The sequence below is a fragment of the Cherax quadricarinatus genome, chromosome 27, assembly GCF_038502225.1.
Source record: "Cherax quadricarinatus isolate ZL_2023a chromosome 27, ASM3850222v1, whole genome shotgun sequence".
In the NCBI taxonomy this organism is placed as follows: domain Eukaryota; kingdom Metazoa; phylum Arthropoda; class Malacostraca; order Decapoda; family Parastacidae; genus Cherax; species Cherax quadricarinatus.
The window spans coordinates 19,457,516-19,472,515 of NC_091318.1; the positions used below are offsets into that span (position 1 = coordinate 19,457,516).

A 15,000-nucleotide genomic window follows, 5' to 3' on the forward strand; every position below is an offset into this window, starting at 1 on the left:
GTGAGAGAGTAATTGTGGTAGGGGACTTGAATGCTAAAGTAGGAGAAACTTTTAGAGAGGGTGTGGTAGGTAAGTTTGGGGTGCCAGGTGTAAATGATAATGGGAGCCCTTTGATTGAACTTTGTATAGAAAGGGGCTTAGTTATAGGTAATACATATTTTAAGAAAAAGAGGATAAATAAGTATACACGATATGATGTAGGGCGAAATGACAGTAGTTTGTTGGATTATGTATTGGTAGATAAAAGACTGTTGAGTAGACTTCAGGATGTACATGTTTATAGAGGGGCCACAGATATATCAGATCACTTTCTAGTTGTAGCTACACTGAGAGTAAAAGGTAGATGGGATACAAGGAGAATAGAAGCATCAGGGAAGAGAGAGGTGAAGGTTTATAAACTAAAAGAGGAGGCAGTTAGGGTAAGATATAAACAGCTATTGGAGGATAGATGGGCTAATGAGAGCATAGGCAATGGGGTCGAAGAGGTATGGGGTAGGTTTAAAAATGTAGTGTTAGAGTGTTCAGCAGAAGTTTGTGGTTACAGGAAAGTGGGTGCAGGAGGGAAGAGGAGCGATTGGTGGAATGATGATGTAAAGAGAGTAGTAAGGGAGAAAAAGTTAGCATATGAGAAGTTTTTACAAAGTAGAAGTGATGCAAGGAGGGAAGAGTATATGGAGAAAAAGAGAGAAGTTAAGAGAGTGGTGAAGCAATGTAAAAAGAGAGCAAATGAGAGAGTGGGTGAGATGTTATCAACAAATTTTGTTGAAAATAAGAAAAAGTTTTGGAGTGAGATTAACAAGTTAAGAAAGCCTAGAGAACAAATGGATTTGTCAGTTAAAAATAGGAGAGGAGAGTTATTAAATGGAGAGTTAGAGGTATTGGGAAGATGGAAGGAATATTTTGAGGAATTGTTAAATGTTGATGAAGATAGGGAAGCTGTGATTTCGTGTATAGGGCAAGGAGGAATAACATCTTGTAGGAGTGAGGAAGAGCCAGTTGTGAGTGTGGGGGAAGTTCGTGAGGCAGTAGGTAAAATGAAAGGGGGTAAGGCAGCCGGGATTGATGGGATAAAGATAGAAATGTTAAAAGCAGGTGGGGATATAGTTTTGGAGTGGTTGGTGCAATTATTTAATAAATGTATGGAAGAGGGTAAGGTACCTAGGGATTGGCAGAGAGCATGCATAGTTCCTTTGTATAAAGGCAAAGGGGATAAAAGAGAGTGCAAAAATTATAGGGGGATAAGTCTGTTGAGTGTACCTGGTAAAGTGTATGGTAGAGTTATAATTGAAAGAATTAAGAGTAAGACGGAGAATAGGATAGCAGATGAACAAGGAGGCTTTAGGAAAGGTAGGGGGTGTGTGGACCAGGTGTTTACAGTGAAACATATAAGTGAACAGTATTTAGATAAGGCTAAAGAGGTCTTTGTGGCATTTATGGATTTGGAAAAGGCGTATGACAGGGTGGATAGGGGGGCAATGTGGCAGATGTTGCAAGTGTATGGTGTAGGAGGTAGGTTACTGAAAGCAGTGAAGAGTTTTTACGAGGATAGTGAGGCTCAAGTTAGAGTATGTAGGAAAGAGGGAAATTTTTTCCCAGTAAAAGTAGGCCTTAGACAAGGATGTGTGATGTCACCGTGGTTGTTTAATATATTTATAGATGGGGTTGTAAGAGAAGTAAATGCGAGGGTCTTGGCAAGAGGCGTGGAGTTAAAAGATAAAGAATCACACACAAAGTGGGAGTTGTCACAGCTGCTCTTTGCTGATGACACTGTGCTCTTGGGAGATTCTGAAGAGAAGTTGCAGAGATTGGTGGATGAATTTGGTAGGGTGTGCAAAAGAAGAAAATTAAAGGTGAATACAGGAAAGAGTAAGGTTATGAGGATAACAAAAAGATTAGGTGATGAAAGATTGAATATCAGATTGGAGGGAGAGAGTATGGAGGAGGTGAACGTATTCAGATATTTGGGAGTGGACGTGTCAGCGGATGGGTCTATGAAAGATGAGGTGAATCATAGAATTGATGAGGGAAAAAGAGTGAGTGGTGCACTTAGGAGTCTGTGGAGACAAAGAACTTTGTCCTTGGAGGCAAAGAGGGGAATGTATGAGAGTATAGTTTTACCAACGCTCTTATATGGGTGTGAAGCGTGGGTGATGAATGTTGCAGCGAGGAGAAGGCTGGAGGCAGTGGAGATGTCATGTCTGAGGGCAATGTGTGGTGTGAATATAATGCAGAGAATTCGTAGTTTGGAAGTTAGGAGGAGGTGCGGGATTACCAAAACTGTTGTCCAGAGGGCTGAGGAAGGGTTGTTGAGGTGGTTCGGACATGTAGAGAGAATGGAGCGAAACAGAATGACTTCAAGAGTGTATCAGTCTGTAGTGGAAGGAAGGCGGGGTAGGGGTCGGCCTAGGAAGGGTTGGAGGGAGGGGGTAAAGGAGGTTTTGTGTGCGAGGGGCTTGGACTTCCAGCAGGCATGCGTGAGCGTGTTTGATAGGAGTGAATGGAGACAAATGGTTTTTAATACTTGACGTGCTGTTGGAGTGTGAGCAAAGTAACATTTATGAAGGGATTCAGGGAAACCGGCAGGCCGGACTTGAGTCCTGGAGATGGGAAGTACAGTGCCTGCACTCTGAAGGAGGGGTGTTAATGTTGCAGTTTAAAAACTGTAGTGTAAAGCACCCTTCTGGCAAGACAGTGATGGAGTGAATGATGGTGAAAGTTTTTCTTTTTCGGGCCACCCTGCCTTGGTGGGAATCGGCCGGTGTGATAATAATAATAATATATATATATATATATATATATATATATATATATATATATATATATATATATATATATATATATATATATATACATATATATATATATATATATATATATATATATATATATATATAATGATTTTGAAGCAAAATATTGAGAGCTGTCCCTTAACCCCTCCCCACCCCGTGCAACCTCTCCCCGCTGGGTATAACCCTTGGCCAGCCTGCCCAACCTCAGCAGACTAGTGGGCACCACACGTGATGGCGGAGAGCAGACTAGCCCCCACATGCCCAGGAATGTAGTGTTGGAGGTGAGACCTGACGTCATACCCCAACACTCCCTCAACACCCCCCAACAATCCCTCAGTCCCCCAGGCCATGCACATCCCTCCCACTCCAGGGATCCCTTCCAAAGCTATGGATCTCTTCCCTCACTTTCCCACAGTGAGACTATCCCTTCTACATGCCAGGGATTCCCCCTCCCCTCGTTTACCCCTCTCACGCCAGGGACACCATCACCCCCTCTCACACCAAGGACTTCCCCTTCATAACCCCTCCCACGCTAGGGACACCATCACTCCCTCTCACACCAGGGGCTTCCCCTCGTTTACCCCTCTCACGCCAGGGACACCATCACCCCCTCTCACACCAGGGACTTCCCCTCCATAACTCCTCCTACGCCAGGGACACCATCACTCCCTCTCCCACCAGGGACTCTTCCATCACCCCTCCCACGCCAGGGATACCATCACCCCCTCTCAAACCAGGGACTTCCCCTTCATAACCCCTCCCACGCCAGGGACACCATCACTCCCTCTCCCACCAGGGACTCCCCCTCCATCACCCCTCCCACTCCAGGGACCCGTCGACCTTAAAGGGAGGGGTTCCAAGCGGTCATGCATGGACGGAATACCACTACTCTCACCACCACATGCTCTCTCTCTCTCTCTCTCTCTCTCTCTCTCTCTCTCTCTCTCTCTCTCTCTCTCTCTCTCTCTCTCTTTCTCATTCTCCCAGGATGATGTTGAAAATGATAAGTCAGAGGAACGTTAGAAAGAACTGTCATAGTCTCAGGATGGTTGCAAAGTGAAACGAGTTGGCTGAGGAAATAGTGGAGGCAAACCTCATTACACAGCTTCAAGAGTAGGTACAAAAGGCCAATAATGAGAACATAAGAAAGAAGAAGCACGGCAGAAGGCCTACCGGCCCATTCTAAGCAGGTCCAAGTTACCTACTGGCCCAAGCTATTGGCCGAAGCCAGTCAGGTCCAAGTCACATCCACTTACAAAGGATTGAGCTCCACATCAGACCCACTAGCGCAAGCCAATGAAAATAGTGTAGAAGGCGGTGCCTCGACCCCGGCAAACACACTTTGGTGAGTACATAACATTGTGATGTCAATAGTTTAGAAAATCGACAATTTGAAGAATGAGACATTTGTGCAACATTTGGGAATCTTTATTGTGGAAACGTTTTGCCAGCCAGTGGCTTCTTCAGTCCAATACAAGGAAGAACGATGGAAGAAGAGGAGTTTGAGGTAATCAGTCCCTCGTTGCTCCAGTAGACCAAAAAGGTGATATATAGAAAAGACTTTCTTTGGGTTATCAACCCTGAAGGGTTACTAAACCAGGATATCACACAAAAAGCCGGTGTCTGGCTTATTTTTCGTTGAAGTTCTTGGGTCGGTTCTCCAGCACGCGACCCACAACAGTCATGATGGAAATGTTAGTCAGCTATTATATATATATATATATATATATATATATATATATATATATATATATATATATATATATATATATATATATATATATATATGCGCAAAACAACCACCGTGAAAGATTGCGAAATTCCAAGCGCTTTCGTGACTTCTAAGGGTAACCGTGGCCGGTGACACATCCGCACTACGCTGATCTGAGAACTCTCCCTGCTTTAGTTGCTCTCTTGCAACATTGCATAGTTCCTGATGACGCACTGACAAGTGTGAAAGTACTTGAGGTAAAGATCCCCTCCCCCCCCTCGTGGCTTGTCTTGCGTAATTAAGATCGCCTGTCTGTGATTATTTGCATATATATATATATATATATATATATATATATATATATATATATATATATATATATATTTATATATATATATATATTATATATATATATATATGTAGGTAGTAGGTTGGTAGACAGCAACCACCCAGGGAGGTACTACCGTCCTGCCAAGTGAGTGTAAAACGAAAGCCTGTAATTGTTTTACATGATGGTAGGATTGCTGGTGTCTTTTGTCTGTCTCATAAATATGCAAGATTACAGGTACGTCTTGCTACTTCTACTTACACTTAGGTCACACTACACATACATGTACACGTTTATTTATACACACTCATCTGAGTTTTCTTTGATTTTATCTTAATAGTTCTTGGTCTTATTACTTTTCCTTTTATATCCATGGGGAAGTGGAATAAGAATCTTTCCTCAGTAAGCCATGCGTGTTGTAAAAGTCAACTAAAATGCCGGGAACAATGGGCTAGTAACCCCTTTTCCTGTACAGATTACTAAAAAGAATAAGAAGAAAATTGTCAAAGTGGGAAGTCTGAATGCGCGTGGATGTTGTGCAAATGATAAGAAAGAGATGATTGTGGATGTTATGAATGAGAGGTTGGATGTCCTGGCTTTAAGTGAAACAAAGCTGAAGGGGGTGGGAGAGTTTCAGTGGAGAGGAATAAATGGGATTAGGTCAGGGGTTTCAAATAGAGTTAGAGCTAAAGAAGGAGTAGCAATAATGTTGAAGGATAAGCTATGGCAGGAAAAGAAGGACTATAAATGTATAAATTCAAGGATTATGTGAAGTAAAATAAAGATTGGATGTGAAAAGTGGGTTATAGTAAGCGTGTATGCACCTGGAGAAGAGAGAAGTGTAGAGGAGAGAGAGAGATTCTGGGAAATGTTGAGTGAATGCGTGGGGAGTTTTGAATCAAGTGTGAGAGTAATGGTGGTTGGGGATTTCAATGCTAAAGTGGGTAAAAATGTTATGGAGGGAGTAGTAGGTAAATTTGGGGTGCCAGGGGTAAATGTAAATGGGGAGCCTTTAATTGAGCTATGTGTAGAAAGAAATTTGGTAATAAGTAATACATATTTTATGAAAAAGAGGATAAATAAATATACAAGGTATGATGTAGCACGTAATGAAAGTAGTTTGTTAGATTATGTATTGGTAGATAAAAGGTGGATGGGTAGGCTCCAGGATGTACATGTTTATAGAGGGGCAACTGATATATCGGATCATTATTTAGTTGTAGCTACAGTTAGAGTAAGAGGTAGATGGGAAAAGAGGAAGGTGGCAACAACAAGTAAGAGGGAGGTGAAAGTGTATAAACTAAGGGAGGAGGAAGTTCGGGTGAGATATAAGCGACTATTGGCAGAAAGGTGGGCTAGTGCAAAGATGAATAGTGGGGGGGGGGGTTGAAGAGGGTTGGAATAGTTTTAAAAATGCAGTATTAGAATGTGGGGCAGAAGTTTGTGGTTATAGGAGGGTGGGGGCAGGAGGAAAGAGGAGTGACTGGTGGAATGATGAAGTAAAGGGTGTGATAAAAGAGAAAAAGATAGCTTAAGAGAGGTTTTTACAAAGCAGAAGTGTTATAAGAAGAGCAGAGTATATGGAGAGTAAAAGAAAGGTGAAGAGAGTGGTGAGAGAGTGCAAAAGGAGAGCAGATGAAAGAGTGGGAGAGGCACTGTCAAGAAATTTTAATGAAAATAAGAAAATTTTTTGGAGTGAGCTAAACAAGTTAAGAAAGCCTAGGGAAAGTATGGATTTATCACTTAAAAACAGAGTAGGGGAATTAGTAGATGGGGAAAGGGAGGTATTAGGTAGATGGCGAGAATATTTTGAGGAACTTTTAAATGTTGAGAAAGAAAGGGAGGCGGTAATTTCATGCACTGGCCAGGGAGGTATACCATCTTTTAGGAGTGAAGAAGAGCAGAATGTAAGTGTGGGGGAGGTACGTGAGGCATTACGTAGAATGAAAGGGGGTAAAGCAGCTGGAACTGATGGGATCATGACAGAAATGTTAAAAGCAGGGAGGGATATAGTGTTGGAGTGGTTGGTACTTTTGTTTAATAAATGTATGAAAGAGGGGAAGGTACCTAGGGATTGGAGGAGAGCATGTATAGTCCCTTTATATAAAGGGAAAGGGGACAACAGAGATTGTAAAAATTATAGAGGAATAAGTTTACTGAGTATACCAGGAAAAGTATACGGCAGGGTTATAATTGAAAGAATTAGAGGTAAGACAGAATGTAGGATTGCGGATGAGTAAGGAGGTTTCAGAGTAGGTAGGGGATGTGTAGATCAAGTGTTTACATTGAAGCATATATATGAACAGTATTTCGATAAAGGTAGGGAAGTTTTTATTGCATTTATGGATTTAGAAAAGGCATATGATAGAGTGGATAGAGGAGCAATGTGGCAGAAGTTGCAAGTATATGGAATAGGTGTTAAGTCACTAAATGCTGTTAAGAGTTTTTATGAGGATAGTGAGGCTCAGGTTAGGGTGTGTAGAAGAGAGGGAAAATACTTCCCGGTAAAAGTAGGTCTTAGACAGGGATGTGTAATGTCACCATGGTTGTTTAATATATTTATAGATGGGGTTGTAAAAGAAGTAAATGCTAGGGTGTTCGGGAGAGGAGTGGGATTAAATTATGGGGAATCAAATTCAAAATGGGAATTGACACAGTTACTTTTTGCTGATGATACTGTGCTTTATGGGAGATTCTAAAGAAAAATTGCAAAGGTTAGTGGATGAGTTTGAGAATGTGTGTAAAGGTAGAAAGTTGAAAGTGAACATAGAAAAGAGTAAGGTGATGAGGGTATCAAATGATTTAGATAAAGAAAAATTGGATATCAAATTGGGGAGGAGGAGTATGGAAGAAGTGAATGTTTTCAGATACTTGGGAGTTGACGTGTCGGCGGATGGATTTATGAAGGATGAGGTTAATCATAGAATTGATGAGGGAAAAAAGGTGAGTGGTGCATTGAGGTATATGTGGAGTCAAAAAACGTTATCTATGGAGGCAAAGAAGGGAATGTATGAAAGTATAGTAGTACCAACACTCTTATATGGATGTGAAGCTTGGGTGGTAAATGCAGCAGCGAGGAGACGGTTGGAGGCAGTGGAGATGTCCTGTCTAAGGGCAATGTGTGGTGTAAATATTATGCAGAAAATTCGGGGTGTGGAAATTAGGAGAAGGTGTGGAGTTAATAAAAGCATTAGTCAGAGGGTAGAAGAGGGGTTGTTGAGGTGGTTTGGTCATTTAGAGAGAATGGATCAAAGTAGAATGACATGGAAAGCATATAAATCTATAGGGGAAGGAAGGAGGGGTACGGGTCGTCCTCGAAAGGGTTGGAAAGAGGGGGTAAAGGAGGTTTTGTGGGCGAGGGGCTTGGACTTCCAGCAAGCGTGCATGAGCGTGTTAGATAGGAGTGAATGGAGACGAATGATACTTGGGGCCTGACGATCTGTTGGAGTGTGAGCAGGGTAATATTTAGTGAAGGGATTCAGGGAAACCGGTTATTTTCATATAGTCGGACTTGAGTCCTGGAAATGGGAAGTACAATGCCTGCACTTTAAAGGAGGGGTTTGGGATATTGGCAGTTTGGAGGGATATGTTATGTATCTTTATATGTATATGTTTCTAAACTGTTGTATTCTGAGCACCTCTGCAAAAACAGTGATAATGTGTGAGTGTGGTGAAAGTGTTGAATGATGATGAAAGTATTTTCTTTTTAGGGACTTTCTTTCTTTTTTTTTGGGTCACCCTGCCTCGGTGGGAGACGGCCGCCTTGTTGAATATATATATATATATATATATATATATATATATATATATATATATATATATATATACTATTATGGTAGAAATAGCAGTTGTTGTAACAGCTTGACAAAGCTCCTGGAGAGCGAAACGTTGCCACAATAAAATGTCACATTAATTATATCTTCATTTCATTATCATCGCTGGTTCTGTATCTCAGGAAGCCTACTGCGTAGGCGAAACGTTCCATCAATAATGATACCCAATTGTTGCACATACAGGTCGTGAGGTGGGCAGGTCGTAAGGTGCAGGTCGCCAGGTCAGTAGATCGTGAAGTAAACAGGTCGTCAGGTGAGCAGGTCCGTAGGCCGTCAGGTAAACAGGTCGTCAAGTCAGTAGGTCGCCACGTGAACAGATCGCCAGGTGAGTAGGTCGTCAAGTGAACAGGTCGTCAGGTCAGCAGGTGAACAGGTCGTCAGGTCAGTAGGCTATCAGGTGAATAGGTCGTCAGGTGAACAGGATAGTAGGTCGTCAGGTGAACAGGTCAACAGGTCAGTAGGCCGCCAGGTCAGCAGGTCGGTAGGTCGTCAGGTGAACAGGTCGTCAGGTCAGTAAGTCGTGAGATGAACATGTCGCCAGGTCAGTAGGTCGTCAGGTGAGCAGGTCAGTAGGTCGTCAGGTGAGCAGGTCAATAGGTGAACATGTCGTCAGATGAAGAGGTCGTCAGGTCAGTAGGTCGTCAGGTAAACAGGTCACTAGGTGAACATGTCGTCAGGTCAGTAGGTTGTCAGGTGGGCAGGTCGTCAGGTCAGTAGGTCGTCAGGTGGGCAGGTCGTCAGGTCAGTAGGTCGTCAGGTGAACAGGTCACTAGGTTTATATCAAGAAGCATAAATAATAGGAGTCCCCAGGTTGTTCTTCAACTCTATATATCCTTGGTTAAGCCTCATTTAGATTATGCTGCTCAGTTTTGGTCACCGTATTACAGAATGCATATAAATACTCTGGAAAACATACAAACGAGGATGACAAAGTTGATCCCATGTATCAGAAATCTTCCCTATGAGGATAGACTGAGGGCCCTGAATCTGCACTCTTTAGAAAGGCGTAGAATTAGGGGGGATATGATCGAGGTGTATAAATGGAAGACAGGAATAAATAAAGGGGATGTAAATAACGTGCTGAAAATATCTAGCCTAGATAGGACTCGTAGCAATGTTTTTAAGTTGGAAAAATTCATATTCAGGAAGGATATAGGAAAGCACTGGTTTGGTTATGGAGTTGTGGATGAGCAGAACAAACTCCCGAGTACAGTTATAGAGGCTAAAACGTTGTGTAGTTTTAAAAATAGGTTAGATAAATACATGAGTGGGTGTGGGTGGGTGTGAGTTGGACCTGATTAGCTTGTGCTACTAGGTCAGTTGCCGTGTTCTTTCCTTAAAAGTGAATGTGACATGACCTGACTAGGTTGGATCATTGGCTTAAGCCGGTGGGAGACTTGGACTTGCCTCGCATGGGCCAGTAGGCCTGTTCTTATGTCAGGTCAGTAGGTCGTCAGATGGGCAGGTCAGTAGGTCGTAGGGTGAACAGGTCACTAGGTGAACATGTCATTAGGTCAGGAGGTGTGAGGAACCTTCACAACAGAGAACACTAACTTCAAAGGTGGACCATCACACTAATTAGCGAGTCGAGTTCCTTTTATTACGGCCGAAATATTGCTCATTTTCTTTCTTACTTTGTTCCCTAGTTTCTCCTTCCTCGCTTACTTTGTTCCCTAATTTCTTCCTTTGTTCCCTAGTTTTTTCCCTATTACCTTGTTTCCCAGTTTCTTCCATACGCCCTTACATAAGATAACATAAGAAGGAACACTGCAGCAGGCCTACTGGCCCATGCGAGGCAGGTCCAAGTCTCACCATTCACATTCGCAAGTTTTTCCCCAACATCCCTTACTGTGCTCAATAATTCTTCTCCATCGCCCGTCTGCTCCCTTCACCTAATTAATTCTGTCTTCCTAAAAGTTAAGAATGTATCGGCAGTTTGTTATCTTCTATTCTTCTCGTTGGAGTACAAACCTAAATAGCCAACATGAATAGATGTTCAGTAAATTTAACATCAGTCATATAATTAATTGAGACAAAATCAACAACGAACTATCAGAAATTCTCTGATGACTGGTTCTGAGCGCCTTAACTCACACAAGTGTATGACAAAGCTAAATACAAAAGTTTCAGGCCAGCTGAACATGACAGGTGAACATGACAGGTGAACATGACAGGTGAACATGACAGGTGAACATGACAGGTGAACATGATAGGTGAGCTGTCTAGACTAGAAGACATTCTTGTTCTTGTATTCAGTAATAATGAAGACCTGGAATATACCTGAAGGGTGTTTCAAGGGTCAACGCCCCTGCGGCCCGGTCCATGACCAGGCCTTGCGGTGAATCAGGACCTGATTAACCATGCTGTTACTGCTGGCCGTACGTAAACCGACATATAAACCACAGCCCGGCTGGTCAGGTACTGACTTTAGGTATCCGTCCAGCTACCTCTTTTACTGTGGTAGGGAGTGTAGAAGACTAAACTCAGACGACATAATATGTAGTTCAGACCTGCAAACTCACTGCTTCTAATTAACAAAATACACTCAGTCATGAGGGTTTGTTCAACAAAGTTATTTTTAACAACAAGAACATCAACTGAGATCAGATACATAGTGATCTTACTGAAATATGCTGGGAAGACAATATTAAGATGGAGGTGAGCCAGTACTCTGAGTGGATGAGCTCAGTGGCACTAGAGGTATGTTCCTCACACCTTCCATCACCAACAACCACAAAGTGATTTTTACAAAGGGAGAGGCGCGCCCTCTGTAAGTAAAGATAACGGATCGTAAAATTTCTAAAATGTTGCAGACTTTCTGAACAACGCAAAGAAACAATGGACAGAGAAATGTACTTGGCAAGTAAGAGGAACTCCGGTCGTGCTGGAACTGAACCTCTGAAGCTGCCCTTGTTAATAAACTCATTTTGGAGCCGTTCCACATGAGTACGATAGATGTGTTGCCTGATGTACGACACTTACCTTACATGATGGAAGAAGACACGGAAACATTTATTCCCATAATAGAATAGTGGCGGCACACTGCTCCTACATCTAATCTTATTAAATGCAATAAAATGACGTAGTCATTTTATAAAGACCAGACAGAAAGAAGGAAATTAGATAGAAAAGATAAAACGGGACTCATTTACAACGTAATTCAACACCATGACTTCGAAGGTAAATACAACAACATGGGTATGTAGTGTATGCAACTTTATACCTTATGAGAGCGGCCTAGTGAGGGACGTGACGTCACCGGGCAAGGCTATCAGTGCCGTCATACCTGAAAATAAACAAAGAGAAGCCTCGGTAAGAGAAGAAAATTATCATAATTATCCTGGATGAATTAGCCAGAACAAAGGTTGGTGGCGGTATAATCACCTGTATGCTAACTTACCTGTCTAACAGAGAAACGAGCAGTGCCTAACAGAGTACCTATTCTCTGTCATCTGTCAAGGTTTTAGAAGTGAGGTTAACTGTTGACACACCAGGGATATGTTCTGGGTCATATGATAGTTAATATATTACTAACATACCCACCTGGTAAACTACACTCATGATATTATCATCCATACAGTAGGACACACAAAAAATTAGTACCATGCTTTACAAACTTCATACAATAAGTAACTGACTAGGCCTCATCATATCTTCTAAGATTTAACATATTAACACGCGAACAACATGCCCACTATTTATCTGCAGGGTGAAGACATCAGCTACGTTAAATCTTACATATATCTTGTAGACGTACCCTTCAGTAAGTCCATCATACCACAACTAAATAAGAAATGTAAAGACAGGCTAAATGCCCTCAGAGTTGTTGCTGTGTACAATCCTAATTATAGTGCTAACGTTGCTGTCTACAACCCTAACTATGGTGCTAACGTAACAACAGTGAGAATGATGTATATAGCCTATATAAGTTCCTAAACTGATTAAACTGCGCCTGTGTTAATGTTAGCTAGAGAAAATTACTAAGATACTTAGAGTTAATACAAAATGAAACTCACAGAAGTACTCATGAACGTCCTAAAAATATCAAGGTTCTAATATTTAGAAAGAGCGCTGTACTCTGTCAGTGATAGTGTAATGGAATTTAACACTGTATAGTGATAGCATAATGGAATTTAACACTGTATAGTGATAGCATAATGGAATTTAACACTGTATAGTGATAGCATAATGGAATTTAACACTGTATAGTGATAGCATAATGGAATTTAACACTGTATAGTGATAGCATAATGGAATTTAACACTGTATAGTGATAGCATAATGGAATTTAACACTGTATAGTGATAGCATAATGGAATTTAACACTGTACAGTGATAACATAATGGAATTTAGCACTTCAGAGTGATAGCATAATGGAGTTTAACACTTTACAGTGATAGTATAATGAAATTTAATACTTTGCAGTGATAGTATAATGAAATTTAATACTTTGCAGTGATAGTATAATGGAAATTAACACTATACAGTGATAACATAATGGAATTTAACACTTTAGTGATAGTATAATGGAATTTAACACTGTACAGTGATAGGATAATGGAACTAACACTATAGTGATAGGATAATCAAATCAAATCAAATCAAGTTTATTCTCTATAAGGGTTACAATGTGGGGTTTACAGGATTTGGATATTGTGTGGTTTACATGTTATAAAATACTAATTACAGAGGGGGCCACTAGGACACCTAGCATGGCTAGGCATTTCGGGCAGACTTAGATTAATTCTTAACATTAAATCCTTACAGATTATGGTATTAAGGCTAAGTGACTACATTATAATTTGTAAGTTTACCAATGTGAATGCTTTTGTTTTAGCACAATACAGTGTCTATACTGGAGTATCATAGGCAAACTTATGACTAGTTAGGATTCATTATTTTAAGATTAAGATTAGTATTTCTGTGTTTATAGTAAGTGGGTGAGTGAGTGTAATTGTGAACCACCAGGTGGTTATCATGTAGTTAGTTGTCGGGGTGGAACTTTTACACTGTACAGAGTGTTATTACACGACCAGGGCTTTGTATACTAAAATCAGCGAACACAAATACGCAAACAGAACTGAGTGTCAACAATACTTGTGTAATACGTAGGAGAAGCCACAACACATGATGAAATAGAATGAAGTCAGACTTACCATGGGAGAGAACTTAGATCAGCGACGCTGCCTTCATTGTGAGGTTAATAATAATAATAATAGTCTTTATCTCTACTAGTATATGGTACAACTTGAACAGATCATAGCTGACATCATTGACTTATTTTATAGAAAATCCTTGGTTATGCAGAGCATTTCGCGCAACTTAGGTTAATTTTGCCGCCAGGATGCGACCTACACCAGTCGGCTAACACCCAGGTACCTATTTACTGCTAGGTGAACAGGGACAGCAGGTATCTTAAGGAAATACGCTCCACTGTTTCCACCCGTACCGGGGATCGAACCACGGACACTCAGTGTGTGAACTGAGGTTGTACAGAGCCCCGGGAGGTTTACCATCTCCGAGGTGTGTGCTAGTCAATTTAATGTTAGGTCGCCAAGACACGACCGTCAGGTGAAATTTTGATGATTACTCACTAGGAACGTTGCTGCCTACTCCTGTCCCACACACATCTCTCTCTGCTATATATACACCCTTGTTTCACTTTGTGTTTATATATATATATATATATATATATATATATATATATATATATATATATATATATATATATATATATATATATATATATATATATATACCCTGGTTGTACCCTATATTCGTTGTGATGGTGTTAATCACAAGAGAAACTCGACACGACAGAGCCAGAAATGTAGCACAACTTACCAGATCATTTAAAAAGAACTTGGAACTTATTATGTGAATGAAAAATAAAGTGAATCAGTTGTGTGTGCTGAATTAGTTGACTGGTTTAGCACCACGTTTTTTTTTTTTTTTATTATAATTTTTTTTAGTTATTCATGGAATTACTATTATTTTTTTATTTCTAACCTATTAATTATACCGGGTCTGTTCTTATTCCACGTGTATCACAATTTTACTGTGATTAATTATGATACAGGTGGATTAATTGTGATACAGGTGGATTAATGATACAGGTGGATTAATTATGATACAGGTGGATTAGTTATGATACAGGTTGATTAGTTATGATACAGGTGGATTAATTATGATACAGGTGGATTAATTATGATACATGTGGATTAATTATGATACAGGTGGATTAATTATGATACATGTGGATTAATTATGATACATGTGGATTAATTATGATACAGGTGGATTAATCATGATACAGGTGGATTAATTATGATACAGGT

At 40.7% G+C, this 15,000-nt stretch overlaps 1 protein-coding gene across 3 annotated transcripts in view; it reads right to left on the reverse strand.

Annotated features, from left to right (window-relative positions):
* cic (Putative transcription factor capicua) overlaps positions 1 to 15,000 on the reverse strand; it is a 653,343-nt gene that overhangs the window by 399,120 nt on the left and 239,223 nt on the right. Inside the window, exon 1 of one of the 3 annotated variants that reach the window (XM_070089072.1) lies at positions 11,885 to 11,935. The exons of the other annotated variants lie outside the window; for them this stretch is intronic. The gene's annotated coding sequence lies outside the window, so the exon portion shown is untranslated. Of the gene's footprint in view, positions 1 to 11,884; positions 11,936 to 15,000 lie in introns of those variants that run through there. 3 annotated transcript variants of the gene reach the window in all.